At 29.9% G+C, this 13,999-nt stretch overlaps 1 long non-coding RNA gene across 1 annotated transcript; it reads left to right on the top strand.

Moving 5' to 3' along the window:
• The first annotated feature begins 10,153 nt into the window (after window positions 1-10,153).
• Window positions 10,154-12,481, top strand: LOC128033641 (uncharacterized). The gene is made up of 3 exons (XR_008189631.1): window positions 10,154-10,266; window positions 10,702-10,776; window positions 11,464-12,481. It is a non-coding gene; the product is annotated as an uncharacterized LOC128033641 (long non-coding RNA).
• The last annotated feature ends 1,518 nt before the right edge of the window (window positions 12,482-13,999 follow it).

The raw sequence follows: 13,999 nt of genomic DNA, 5'->3' as shown, positions 1-13,999 counted from the left end.
AAGGGAATCATTTATGACATGCTTAATGGAAAAAACAATAACGGTTTTGGTTGGGATGAGCATAGGCAGCTTGTTGTTGCTGAAGATGCGGTGTGGAACTCATACATAAGTGTAAGAATTATTTCAAGTCTTTATTATCTTATTTTGACCAAACTTATAATTAATATGAATTCCTCATTTTTATAGTCATAAAGAAGCCGGTCAATTCAAGCATCGTAGTTTCCTTTATTATGACCAACTTACTGCCATCTATGCAAAATATAGAGCCATTGGGAAAGATGCTCAAACAGTTGCTGATGTTATTGAAGAATAAATGTTGAGGATGTAGCTACTACAAATATTCATGAAGAAAGAAACGATTTCTATGGATGCGAAGCTGATGTCTCTTTGGATGACATAGATGTTTCAACTACAGAATCACAACCAGCTAGAAACCAAGGGGGTTCCACATCTTCAAAGAAGAAAAAAAAAAGACTTCCGATGCAAGTGATCATATTTCTTCTACTTCATTTCATGATGTTGCCACTTTATTGACGAAAAACATACGGGCCATTGGCGAACAAATCAGTATGAGTATTGCCTCCGATGTGGTAATTCAACAAATGTCAGAAATCGCCATTCAAGAAAAATCTCTAAATTTATATCCAACATTATGTGAAATAGAAGGTTTAACTGTGGATGAGCGCTATCGAGCATTGAGCAAAATTCCAGATCATCCAACGCAAATGCTGATTTTCTTTAGTTTACCTTTTTATGTGCGATTGAAATGGGTCAGAAGATTTCTTGCTGACCATTAAAAATCATGGTTGTGTTGATGATATTTTGGTAACTTTTTGTGTTTGTAATATTTGGGATGGTATAATGACATGATATATGTCATTACAATGTTGTAACTTTTTGATGTAAAATTTTATAACGTATGGATTATGATATATAAACTAATGAAATCATGTAACTTTTTGTTAATATATGAATCTTATGTTTAGATGTGAAATATAATTCTCAAGTTATTTATTATTTCTAATATTTTTTTATTGTAGAATAATTAAATTATTTGTTTCACTAATTATATTTTAGCACATTAAATATGTATTGCGTTTAAAAATAATAAAGTAGATTATATATTATTTTTATAGTATTATATATTATGAATTTAGTAAATTCATATAAGAATAATTATATTAAGAATTTTATTAAATTATATATTATTTTATTAAATTATATTTAATAATAATTATGTTAAAATATGATTAAATTATTTATTATTTTATTAATAATCTTATTAAAATTTAATAACAATAACAATAATTATCTACCTAAAAATTTTTGTTAAGGGTATTCTAGTCATTTTAGTTTATTTCTTTATGCTATTACAACATCATTCCATTCAACTAAACACAAAAGAATACTATTACAATTCTATTCTATTCCATTTTATTCAATCAAACAATTGAATTACTTATTACGACTCTATTCCATTATCTGCGAACCAAACGTGCCTTAACTCAGTTGTAAAATTATAAAAAATATATTATTTTTACCTAGCAACAAATATTATTTTGAGAATAATTTATATTTTTATATTTTACATAAAATCTAGAAATATACATACATATGATGGATCAAGTGCCCAACATTCACTCCTTCAATTTTACTATTTCAACTAAAACAATATTTAAGTAGAACATTGGAAAAATTGAACTTGATTTGACCTATTAATCAAAATTTTAAATTTCAAGGCATGTTGAATAGTTTTCCCATTTAATTATTTTTCAAATAGCAAGGAAAATCTTTACTTGTTTGAGGTATAATTTTGGTGATTTTACTATTGAGAGACATCAATAAAACTTGATTAAATATTAATTACAACTTAACAAAATGTGTTATCATTGAAAAAGTTACACATTGCGTAAATTATGCATAGGTTTTATTCAAATTTATTTCAACTTAAATTTCTTTAACATGTATGAATTATGTTGTTCTAAGCAAGTTTTATAATGATTTATTATATTGTTGTTGTCAATTGAAATGATTGTACTTCTTTTAAAAGATAAAATTAGCTTAACTCAATAAGAAAATGATATTTATTGTATGTTATAGAGGGGTCCATTGGTCGGGTCGAGATCTGTTACTTAAAAAAATTTTAAGCTCAGGTTTATTTTTGGGTTGGTCTGACTTACCCAAAAAAACTCATTTCACTATTTAAAATTTAATAAAATATTAAAAAATATATTTTAAATTGATATTTTTATACTTTATAATTAAATTTAAATTTTAAAAATATTTTTTATTTAAATTAAATTCAAGCCGTACTAAGCCAAGTCAAATATTTATTTAATTTTTAATTGATAACCTAGGTTATTATCTATATCATAAAATTAATTAAAAAATAAAGTTTCACCATTTGAATTTAAATTTTGTAAAGAAAAACTGAATCAAAATCCAATCAGTTATTATTATTTGAATCAACCCTAATGTTAAGAAAAGAAGTTTCCAGACATCGTTAAGTTGGGTTCTAAAAATTGTGTATACGTCTGTCTATTGTCATTTCGGCTTTCATATTTCAACCACTATATTTTTGCCTAAAATTTTTATTATTTTTGGTCAAATCACTGCCGTGGGAAAATGAAATAAAATAAAACATTGATCGTTATAGTCTAATTTATTGCTGCTTCATTAATAATTGATACAATGTTCAATACATTGAACATGTCATCATCGTTCAGGTCGGCATTCCCATTTTAAACCCTAAAACATGGTTTAGAATTTCATATATAAATTTATATTTAATGCATTTAGAGTGTACATCATAAAAAAAATTAAAAGTATTATAGAAGTTTTATACTATGAGTCGGATTGTATTTTATTTTCTTTACTAAAAAGTAAGTAAATTAGCAAATTTGTCCTTTTGTTAAAATTTTCAACCATTTTTGCTGTTAAAAATTGGTCCTTATATATCAACATGAGGTACACGTGGTACATCATATGTTACTATCTGGTTATTCCGCTACTCACACTCATTTTTAACAGTACAAATGGATGAAATTTTTAATTGAAAGAACCGATTTACTCTTTGATCTAAGTATAGGGATCATTTATCCATTTTTTTCGATAAATAAAATAAAATGTAATCCAACTTGACCTCCATAATGTTTTTACCGATAGGAGATAGTGATGTAATAAAAACAATGAAAAAGGAAAAACAACTCATCCAAGTTTCTAAAATGTTGCTGTCAGAAAAAAAATTCCCAAAATGTTGAAACCCAAAAAAACAAGAAAAATGGGATGGGAGGTGAGAGTTGTTTCCAAGTTTAAAACCAAAGGTGGACAAATTAAATCAGAGATATTGATTTTGCAAATGGGGGTTTAGACAAATGCATGTGCAACATGCATATTTTGACAAAATGTGAAAATGGGGTCTCCCTTTTGCTTTTGCTTTCTTAATATATGTGCCATGCATGTTTTGTTTTTGTTTTTCTATTAGTATAATAATATATGCAAAAACCATATAGATATGTCACCTTGTGAAATCAAATGCGTGTATATTATATATGTAAAAACCATAGATATAAACATATGAACAGCTATATTTAAAATTTTAAATAGCTTAATAAAAAATTTCAAAATTAGAGGAGGGCTTGCTCCCATTATAGCTTTGTGTTTTATGTTATAGTAATTAATCTTCCCACAGTGCAAGTCACTATCACAATCGATGCATAGCCTATATAGTTTTATTCAGCTGCACTTGTCATTGATATAGCATTGGCAAATTAAAGCGTGGTCCATTCATGTATTTATTAAACCCAAAATTATGTCAATCTATTATATATTTCGAGTGCGACCACTACAAGATATTATTGGTTGCCCCCTATAATTTAGGGCGATTTTCCAACCATCAAGGATCGCCAATCATATTCCTATAGATTGGACAATAGAAATAAATAAAACAATAGTTTATTTTTAATATTATGTTACTATAATATCAATACATCAAATAATAATAAATTACAAAATATTTTTAATGATTTTTCGCTTTTCTAGGTCTATCTCAAAGGGTGCCTGATTAGTTTAAAGTATGGTAGTCGATTCCATACGATTGGCCTGATTTGTGTCGAATTTGGATAAAATGTTTTATTACTTTTTAAACAGTGAAATTGATTTTTTGGACAGACCGAACCAACTTAAAACGAATTTGATCTTGAGAAATTAATTCCTTTCGCAATGATTTCTAATGGTGTGATAGTTGTAAGAGCTAAGGTTGTGGTGTGAGTGATAGATCTACTATTGGGTGATGTCTCCATCTTCATATCGTGTTGAGGTTCATTGAAATGTGTCGAGCCTTTCTTGCCTTCTCCTAGTTCTTATCACTGTTATTTGTCCTTTTGCTTTTTTGGTAAAATAAGCAATGTTGCTTATGGAGTTTGAAGGCATGCATGCGGTGAAATTCGCCTTTAATTCCAGATTCAAGGCTTTGGATATCTCTTTGTTGGGTTTAGGTCGAGTCATTATTTGCCATTTTAATTAGATCATGCACGTTTTTATTTGATGATTATTTGATATGGTTGGGAGAACTTTGTATATTGTAAGTCGAAATGCAGATTTTTAAACATCTTATAGACACTAATTTTTAAGTGTCAAATTTATATCTAATTTACGAAATCAAATTCTTATATTATCGAATTTTCGTATGTAGTAAAAATAACCACTCATTTTAACTCCTTTTGCTAAATTAAGGTGTGATTGTGTCTTTAAATGATGATAATAATCTCTTTTGTCATATTGATTTAATACAAATAATTTCCTTTATGCATGATGAAATAGATGTAAATAATATTTTCATAATTTCCTTTTAAAATTAATAAATAATAATTGCTTCAAATACTACCCCATAAAATAATGTAAGGGTGTGGGAAGGAAAGGGTTGCGTAATTTACAATGCTATTCAAATCAATAATTAAAAGGCTTCATAACTCGTACCCTTTATCTTTCTCTTTATATAAAATTTTCATTCAAACAAATCTTTTTATATTATTATATTGTTTTTAACAATTTCATTATCGATTCTGATTATTTTTGTTTTTTGGCATTATGTCTAAAACTACTTATAACCATTCCCCAACCCATAAATAGGAGGATAATACGCTTCAGCACACTCGAACCTACATCCTCTTGTATTGACAATAATGCTCATACCAATCGAGTTAAGATTCAATCGACTTATATGTTATTATATTTAAAAGTGTGGGTTCTGTTGGCAAAGGTGAAGGTCCTGATTTTGGATGTCTAGGTTCGAAATCTATCATGCACAATTTTATGTGTTTTCCGAGTTTCACCATGTGCAGTTGTCATGTGTGAATTTTAGTCCAGTTCAGTTAGTTAAATTTATTGGCTTTAATCTGGATTGTACTTAGTTATTAGTCTGTTTGTGCTTGTAATTGTTTGATCCTACTTTATGATTACTAGAACAATCCGTATTGTAATTGTTTGTTCTACTTTATGATTACTAGAACAATCCGTATTGTAATATTATACTTGAAACACATTTAGAAAAAAAATATTTGAAAGTTATAAAATATAAATTTCAAAATCATAAGTATTTATCATTAAATAAATCATTATTCTGAAAATAATATATATATATATATATATATATATATATATCATATTCACATGTGTTTTTATTACACAATTTACATTGTTTTTGAAAATCAAAGTCTCCTAACTTATTTTAATGAAATTTGTTAATAACACCATTTTGATGTTTTCATTGACCAGTTCAATACATTCCAAGCTTAATTATTTGTTTTTTGTTCAATGGGTTTAGATTTTAATGACAACTCTTTAAAGTAAAACTTTAAATATATTGCAACAATGTGAATCATGTGAACTTGAAAAAAAAACTAAAACAAAATCCAATATTTCTGCTAACCTAATTATATAGATATATATGAAAATGTTTTAGGTGATAGGCTTTCAGTTCGAAATGTTTTTCAAAAGTGCTTTTGGGTCAAAAAGTATTTTTAGACAAAAACATTTCTAAATAAGTTTTACTTTTGAGAGAAAAAAATGCTTATCTCAAATAAAAATTGGCCCAAAAGTATTTTTTCAGAAGATGAAAATTTTAACTTCTCCTAAAAGTGATTTTTTCTAAAAGTAGTTTAGAAACATTGCTAAAGTAGGTAAGTTAGAGATTAATAATACTGTCAAAATTATTATTCAATTAAATTGAATGTTTTGGTTTAATGTATTCATTTAAATAAACTCAAAATTTGTATTCTTTGAAATGAACTAAGAAAAATTAAATAAAAGAAAATCCCAATGTGCATGTGTTTTTAGATTGAAAGCAACCCTTGGGTTGGGACCTAACTACATTACAATCTACCAATGCCAATTAGCTACCTTTAATGACATAAACATTTATACAACTCAACCAATTGATGAACAAAGTTTTTTCCTTTTAAACTAATTTCATATCTGTATTATTTAAGAAATAATTAAGCTACTTTGGCACATTAACTAATTTTCATGGGTGGGTAAAACTATAAAGGAAAGCAACTTTATAAGTTTAAATAAGGGAAGAAAAGGAAATAAAAGTTTACTAAATTTATTCAAGAAAATTATTTTCTGTATGAAGTTTTAAAGTTAATAAAATAATATATATACCCTTAAAATATATTTAAAAATTATTTTCAAATAATGTAATATATCGAAATTGTATCACACACGTATGCACGTAGAAATTAAGTATTTTGAATACTAATATTTTTAAAAAATAGCATATAACAAATAATAAAACATATAGTTTGGAACTAATAATATTAACACAAATGCAATATGTACAAAATTAAACATAAAAATTAATTTAAATTGTGAGTAAAAAAGTAAAGAGGTGAATACAGTAAATTCAAACTAAAAAATCCAATCGAATTTTATGATGATATTATCATTTTCCATAATATATTAAATAATATTATATTGGTGAAAAGGAAAATTTAATATTAAAAATTTAATTATAATAAATTAAATATTAAGTTGACTTGTGATATATTAAATTTAAATATTTTTAAAATATACTTGTATAAAAATTAAAATATTTCTACCAAAAAATAAAATCTTCAATAAAACCATTCGTTATAAAATTATAATAATTTTACGGAAGAAAATGATTTTTATCACAAAGTACAGACAAATAAAACCCTAAATTTTAACGAGTTTAACATTAAAAAATGAGATAAATCTTAAAATTATACATGAACTTTGATTTAATGTGTAATCGTATACATGAGCTTTAATTTGGTGCAATTATACATATGAAACTCTAATTGTGGTTCAAATATATACTTGAAACTTTAATTTTAATTTAATTATGCACATTTAAATAAATAAATACATCAATTTATTTTTATATTGCATAAATATGATTATTTATGTATGCAATATATAAATATAAAATGATATTATATCAATAATTGTGTTAATAATTTATAAGAATTTGATCAAATCAAAATTTCATGTATAAAATTGCACAAAATCAAAATTCATGTATACAATTGCACATTAAACCATAGTTCATGTATAATTTTGAGATTTATCCTAAAAATATTTATAATTATAATCAAAATATTTATAAAATCACTCAAAATAATCTCAGCCTTTCCTTTTGAATTATAGATTTATAGGGGCAAAATACCAATAAAAGCCATTTTTTTAATTACTGAAATGGGCCTGGTAAAAAATTAATTACCGAAAAGGCCCTATTCTCCGAAAACGCGTCCACGTCAGCGCTTTGTCAGGTGACGAGGCAGGAAAACGCTTCCCCAAGGAAGCGATTTTCCCGCGCGTGAACAGTAGCAACGATTACTTTTTTGACCGTTGGTAACCCCCCCAACGGTAAAAAAAAACTATAAAAACCCCCCTTTCATTTTTTTCACACCTAAACCATTTCTCTCAATTTCTCTCCAATATTCTCTTAAATTCCTCTCAAATTCCTCTTAAAAAAGCTTTAATTTTTTTAATTATTTAAAAAAAAAGCTTTAATTTTATTTTTTTGAATTTTTTTAAATCATAAAAATTTTCTCATGTTAGCAATGGCCGGAGAATTAATTCATCTCGATAACAAGCACATATTAGTCGAACAAATGAAAATGGTAAGTGTTAATTTTAATTTTTAAATATTATTTAAGATTTTTTTATTTATGCAATTTTAAATCATTTTTATTTTATTATTTCTTATAAAAGTCTGTAGATCGGATATTGCAATGTTATATCCGTAATATGCATGGTCCTCCATCACCGTTGATAGAGAATTACCTATGGGAAGCGGGTTTTTGGCATGTGGCAACGATAGGCCGGGGATGCAAGTTGGACCCGAAACTCATCAGTGCGTTGATTGAGAGGTGGAGACCCGAGACGCACACATTCCATGTTTCATGTGGAGAGTGAACTATCACTTTGGAAGAAGTAAATTTGCAATTGGGATTGCCAGTGGACGAGACGCAGTCACCGGGTCTGTTCAATATGGTGATTGGGGAGCGGTATGCTACGAGCTTTTGGGCGCTATTCCAGATAATATTAACGGAGGTTGGATCGAGATGGGCTGGTTACGAGACACATTCCCAGAGCTGGATGATGATTCAACCGAACTAGAAAGAATCTGATATGCTCGGGCATACATTCTTCAGATAATTGGAGGTTATTTGAGGTCAGACTTGTCACGGAACTTTATAAATCTAAGATGGCTGCTGAAACTCGTTGATTTTAGAGCACCTGGTAAATTTAGTTGGGGGTCTGCCGTGTTGGCAACATTGTACTGGGAGATGTGTGGGGCAACGCGACTGAATAAAGCGAAAATCGGAGGTTACCTATCACTACTGCAGTCATGGGCACGGTTTTGCTTTCCATTTTTACGTCCTCGAGTGGACCACCCATATACATTCCCACTCATAACGAGGTAAATTTTATATTAGATTTTACAATTATTACGTAAATTTAAAATATAATCGTATGCTAAAAATTTATTTAATTAGGTATAACCATTCAGCAAGTTATGCTCGATTACCTACCTCTCTTGAAGATATACGACTTCTAATAGACCAACGGTCGGAAGCACAAGTAAATATTAAATAAAATAGATATTTCCATCATGAGATAGTCGATTGGTATTTAGTATTTAGTATTATGTATTATGTATATAACTAATATTTCCATCATGTTCATATAGTTTCAATGGACACCATACGAGGATCCGGTAATTCGGGCAGTAATTCTGGATGAGTACTTTCAAAATCCAAACGCTTGGCATGTGAAAGTCCCATTGGTCAACTTTGCGATCGTGGAGATACACCAGTCGGACAGTGCAACAGCCCAATTTTTAGTAGTGTCAGAACAGTGATTTGAGATCACTAAATCCGATGAAAAAGTTAGAAAATTTATTAATTAATAATTATAAGTTAAGCGTGATTTTAGAAATATTTCTAAAATTAGTGAATTTTGTGATTTAAAATAAATTATTAGGTAAATTGGGTCAAAAACGAGGTATCGAGACCTCGATATTATAAACTAAGTCGTAAATATTTTTATAAATATTTACGGAGTGTCATTAGGGTAGTATTAAAGTTACGTTAAGAAATTTTAATGTTTCGATGGTTAATTGATTAAAAAAGATCTAATTAAAAAATAGATTTACGGGACTCGTTGCGATAAATCGGACTCGTAATTATTTATTATAAATGTTTAAGAAGTTAGTTGTGTAGTTAATTAGGTGAATTTGACTTAATTAGGAGTTATTGTAAAAAAAGACTAAATTGAAGTAGGGTGAAAGTTGAATAATAGATTAAAGAAAAATTAAAAGGGCCAAATAGGCAATTATGCCTTTTTCTAAAGTTGAGTCGGCATAAAATCTTAGATTTTTTAAGTATATTATTATTTTATTATATTGTAAATTATATTAATTATATTATATTATTATATTTCAAATAAACAAAATTGTTGCCAAATGTATGGTGTATATGATGACATGTGGAAAAATAAAATACATATATATTAGAATGATTACATATTTACTTATTATTTAAGTAAGTAATATTATATTATTATTTTATTGTTATTATATTAAACTAATTAAATAAAAGAAATAAAAGATAGAAAAAGGGTATAGAAACAGAATAGGCAAACGAAACAGAGAAGGAAAGAAGGAAAGGAAAGAAAAAGAAAAAAAAGGGAAGGAAAGGAAGAAAATTTGGGATTTCAAGATTCCAAGCTCAATTGGTAAGTCAAATTAAGTCATTTTCTTATAATTTTTGAGTTTTTGGTATTCTAGAATAAAGTATTGTTGGATTTTGCTGAAATTTGGGAAGTTATTATGTTTCTAGACATTGATTATGTTGAATAAATGAAAGAATTAGGGTTAAATTGATTAAATTTCAAGTTAGAAGTTAGTAAAAGGTTGATTTGTAAAATAAATTATAGGCTTTGAATTAATAGGTACTAAATTGAGAGAATTTTGAAATTAGGGATTTATGGTGAAAATGAAGAGTTAAAGTGAATTTATAGTAAGAATTAAGAGAGAATATGGAGTTAGATTGAGAAAATAAAATTAGTATTGATAAGAGATTAAATTAGAATTTAGGTAAAGTTTAGGTATAAATAGAAATATTTTAATGAAATTGTGTATTAATGATTTTTAATTGTTTAATTACGTAGCTAATGTCGTGCAAGAGTCATTGTCCGAGAAAGGAAAGGAGAAGGTGAACAATGAGTGACTTGAGAAAATTTACGGTTAGTATTACCATAATTCGAATTTAATTATTAATTGTTAAAATTTAAATTAATATACATGATAAGCAAATTGAAGTAAGTATCATGATTGAATTGAATGATAAATACGTATTGATATTGAAAATGAATTCTTGAAATAAAAGTGAAAATTAGATTGTGAAATTTATATACCCTATTAACTAGTCGGGCTGAGTCGGATATAATTGGCATGCCATAGGATTTAGAAGAGTACGGGATTTATCGGCTTTGCCGATCAGGCACTTTATGTGTCGTATCAGGCACCTCGTGTGCCGTTTCAAGCAGTTATGTGTCGTTTACTGATCAGGTACTATGTATCGTTTTAGGCACAATGTGCCGTACTAGTGTGTTTGGGTTGAAATTCGTGTATCCGTCAAAGTCCAGATTGTTAATAGGGTGAATAATTGAAATGAGAAAATCAAATGAATTTGATCGATTGTGGTATTGAATATGAGAAATTTTAAAATTGTGATATGTGATTGAGCTTGAAGAATAGCTAAAAATTGTATTGTTATTGTCAAATAATGAAAATTTATGAATTATTTGATATTTAAGAAATTGGATAGTTACATGCTTGGTAATTATAATTCTTTATTTATATTATAATTTGAATTATGGTAATACCACTGAGTATACACATATTCAGCGTATGGTTGTTTCCGTGCGCAGGTTAGTAAAAAGCTAGTGTCCGGTCTAGCATCCAGAGCAATCCCGACCTCAGAGAAATTTTAGTGATGTACCTTTGTTTGATAATGTGGCATGTACCTAGGTGATGTATAGGTTAAGAATAAAAATTTTGTTATTATTGTTGCAGAATGATGTTTAAATTGGTTATAAGTATGAAATGGAACTAATATGACATATTTGATACAAGTATGTTATATCTGTTATTTATTTGTGAATTAGTGATAAGTTATTCGATATGTCCGGTAATGCTCCGTAACCCGGTTTCGGCGACGGATACGGGTTGGGGGTGTTACAGACAGAGTATTACGGTAATTTAGATTCTGACAATCGATTCCCGTGGCACCTGAGGTGTTGGATGATCATCACAAAATTGACCTACGGTAATTGCATACGGATTGTAAACGCAATTGGAAGAATTCTCCCACTGCAATCCTGTGCCACTGCTAGCAATAGCCGATGGGTATATCTACCAAACATAAAGGTACCGTCAATTTGTACCAATGGCTTGCAATTCGAAAATGCGTCTCGGCATTGCTTAAAGGTCCAAAACAGGCGTTTGAACACTTGGCATCCACGTAGCAATCGGCCGTTCTAGTACGCATGTTCCGTTTCGAGGTCTGTTATGCAACCTGTGACGTATCTCTCTAGCACTTGACACCACTGCCATATTTCATTATATGAAGCGTCCCACCCACTATGTATCTTCTCCAACGCCTTCTGCTTAGCTATCCAAGCCTTACGGTAAGAGGGCGTCTACCCCATTTGGCTACGAATATTGGCAATTAAGACCGACATTGAAGTCCTAGGATCTGCCTTCACCGTGGGTAGTATCAAGCTAGCTAACATAGCTGAATCTATCTTGGGATGATCTTGTGAAATACCTATCAACGGAGTACATTAAATAATGCAACATTACATAATAACAGTATTATTTAGAAACCCTAAATACTGTACCTATAGCACATGTATGTGGACCTTTGTACTTTTTTATCTCCTACAACCCTGTCCTTTTCCTTGACGAGGCGTAGATTTTCCATGAACATGTATCGTCTTGCACTGCACACTTCGCCTCAAACTTATTAGCTTTGGATTTAACCACGTGGTAGTTAACGCTGTTAGTGATGCTATGTTGTTTCAATGCACCAATAAAACTATCCTTGTTGGAAAACTCATTACCAACTTTAAATTCACCTGAATCCAGTAGCGAACTTGTACGATCACGCAACCTGTGTGGTAGATTTGAAAACTCCAACGCATCATCTGCAGACAGATCGACATTATGCATGTGGGCTGGATGTGAGTATGCCCTGAATCGTGGATTTTATTCTTCATCTGAACCCCCTTCAACATTTTCAGGTTCGGTTGGAATAGACTCCAGTTCAGAAAATAATATAACTTCTACACCATCGAGCCCGGGCTCTCAAGTTGGATCCACATCGGAGTCATCTTCTAACCCACCATCATCTGTAACGTACGAGGTCCCCTCACCGGTGGACGTTGTAGGGGTACATCATCCCTTCTTCTGGGCGTTTCATAACGTCCTCAATTGGATGTAAATTGACAACCACTAAAAGTTGATGACGTTCCCCAGTACGTATTTCCAGCATCAAACATCGACCTACCGCGGTGCATGTCTCATCCACTGACAGAGTGTCGTGTAGGGGATGTGTATTCTATACCGTTACCAAACATAGGTTATTCCGTGTTTTGTAACCTACTAATCGAGTGTCGGGCAGGGGTCGTATATACCTCTCGAACAGCAGTTGCAAGTGCATCATTTGGCGATGCAAATTGTACATATAACTCAATATAGGGTGCTCCACTAGCGAGAAGAGTCTGCATCATTGCCTCCAAGCTACGAGCACCTTTTACGTCGAACGAGTCATATGTCACCGGAACAATAGAAGAACAAAATCGATACGTAATAGACAGAACTTTCATTGGTGTCGTTCCGAATATTTTACGCCTAATTCTTTTACGAAGTTCTTTCAAATCTATGTTCTGGTTAAAAACAAGTCGCACTGTATTCTCCGATAAAAAAATAACACCGTTCTCGGTGTGATGAACCTTACCATCATAGTAAATAACAGCACTAATACGTTCACTCATCTTCAATTTCTATCCTTCTTAGCCTCTCTAAATTTTTTTTGCTGTAACTTATGCAATCTGAGAAAATTTTTTTGCCTCATTTATAGCCTTAGGCCAAACAGGAGCTACTGTAGCAAAAGCGCGTCCACGTGGGAGCTTCTTTTAGTATTTTTGCTGACAAAGCATCCTGTTTAAAGCGTTTTTGACACTATTTGCTCAGAAATGTCTACTCGAAATTATTTTTTCAGGAGCTACTGTAGCAAAAACGCGTCCACGTAGGAGCTTATTTCAGTACTTTTGCTGACAGTGCATCCTGCTTAAAGCGTTTTTGACACTATTTGCTTAGAAACGTCTACTCATAATTATTTTTCAGGAGCTACTGTAGCAAAAGCGCGTCCACGTGGGAGCTTCTTTCAGTACTTTTGCTGAC

This window comes from Gossypium raimondii, chromosome 10, assembly GCF_025698545.1.
Source record: "Gossypium raimondii isolate GPD5lz chromosome 10, ASM2569854v1, whole genome shotgun sequence".
NCBI lineage: Eukaryota > Viridiplantae > Streptophyta > Magnoliopsida > Malvales > Malvaceae > Gossypium > Gossypium raimondii.
This window is presented reverse-complemented; position numbering and strand designations above follow the sequence as displayed.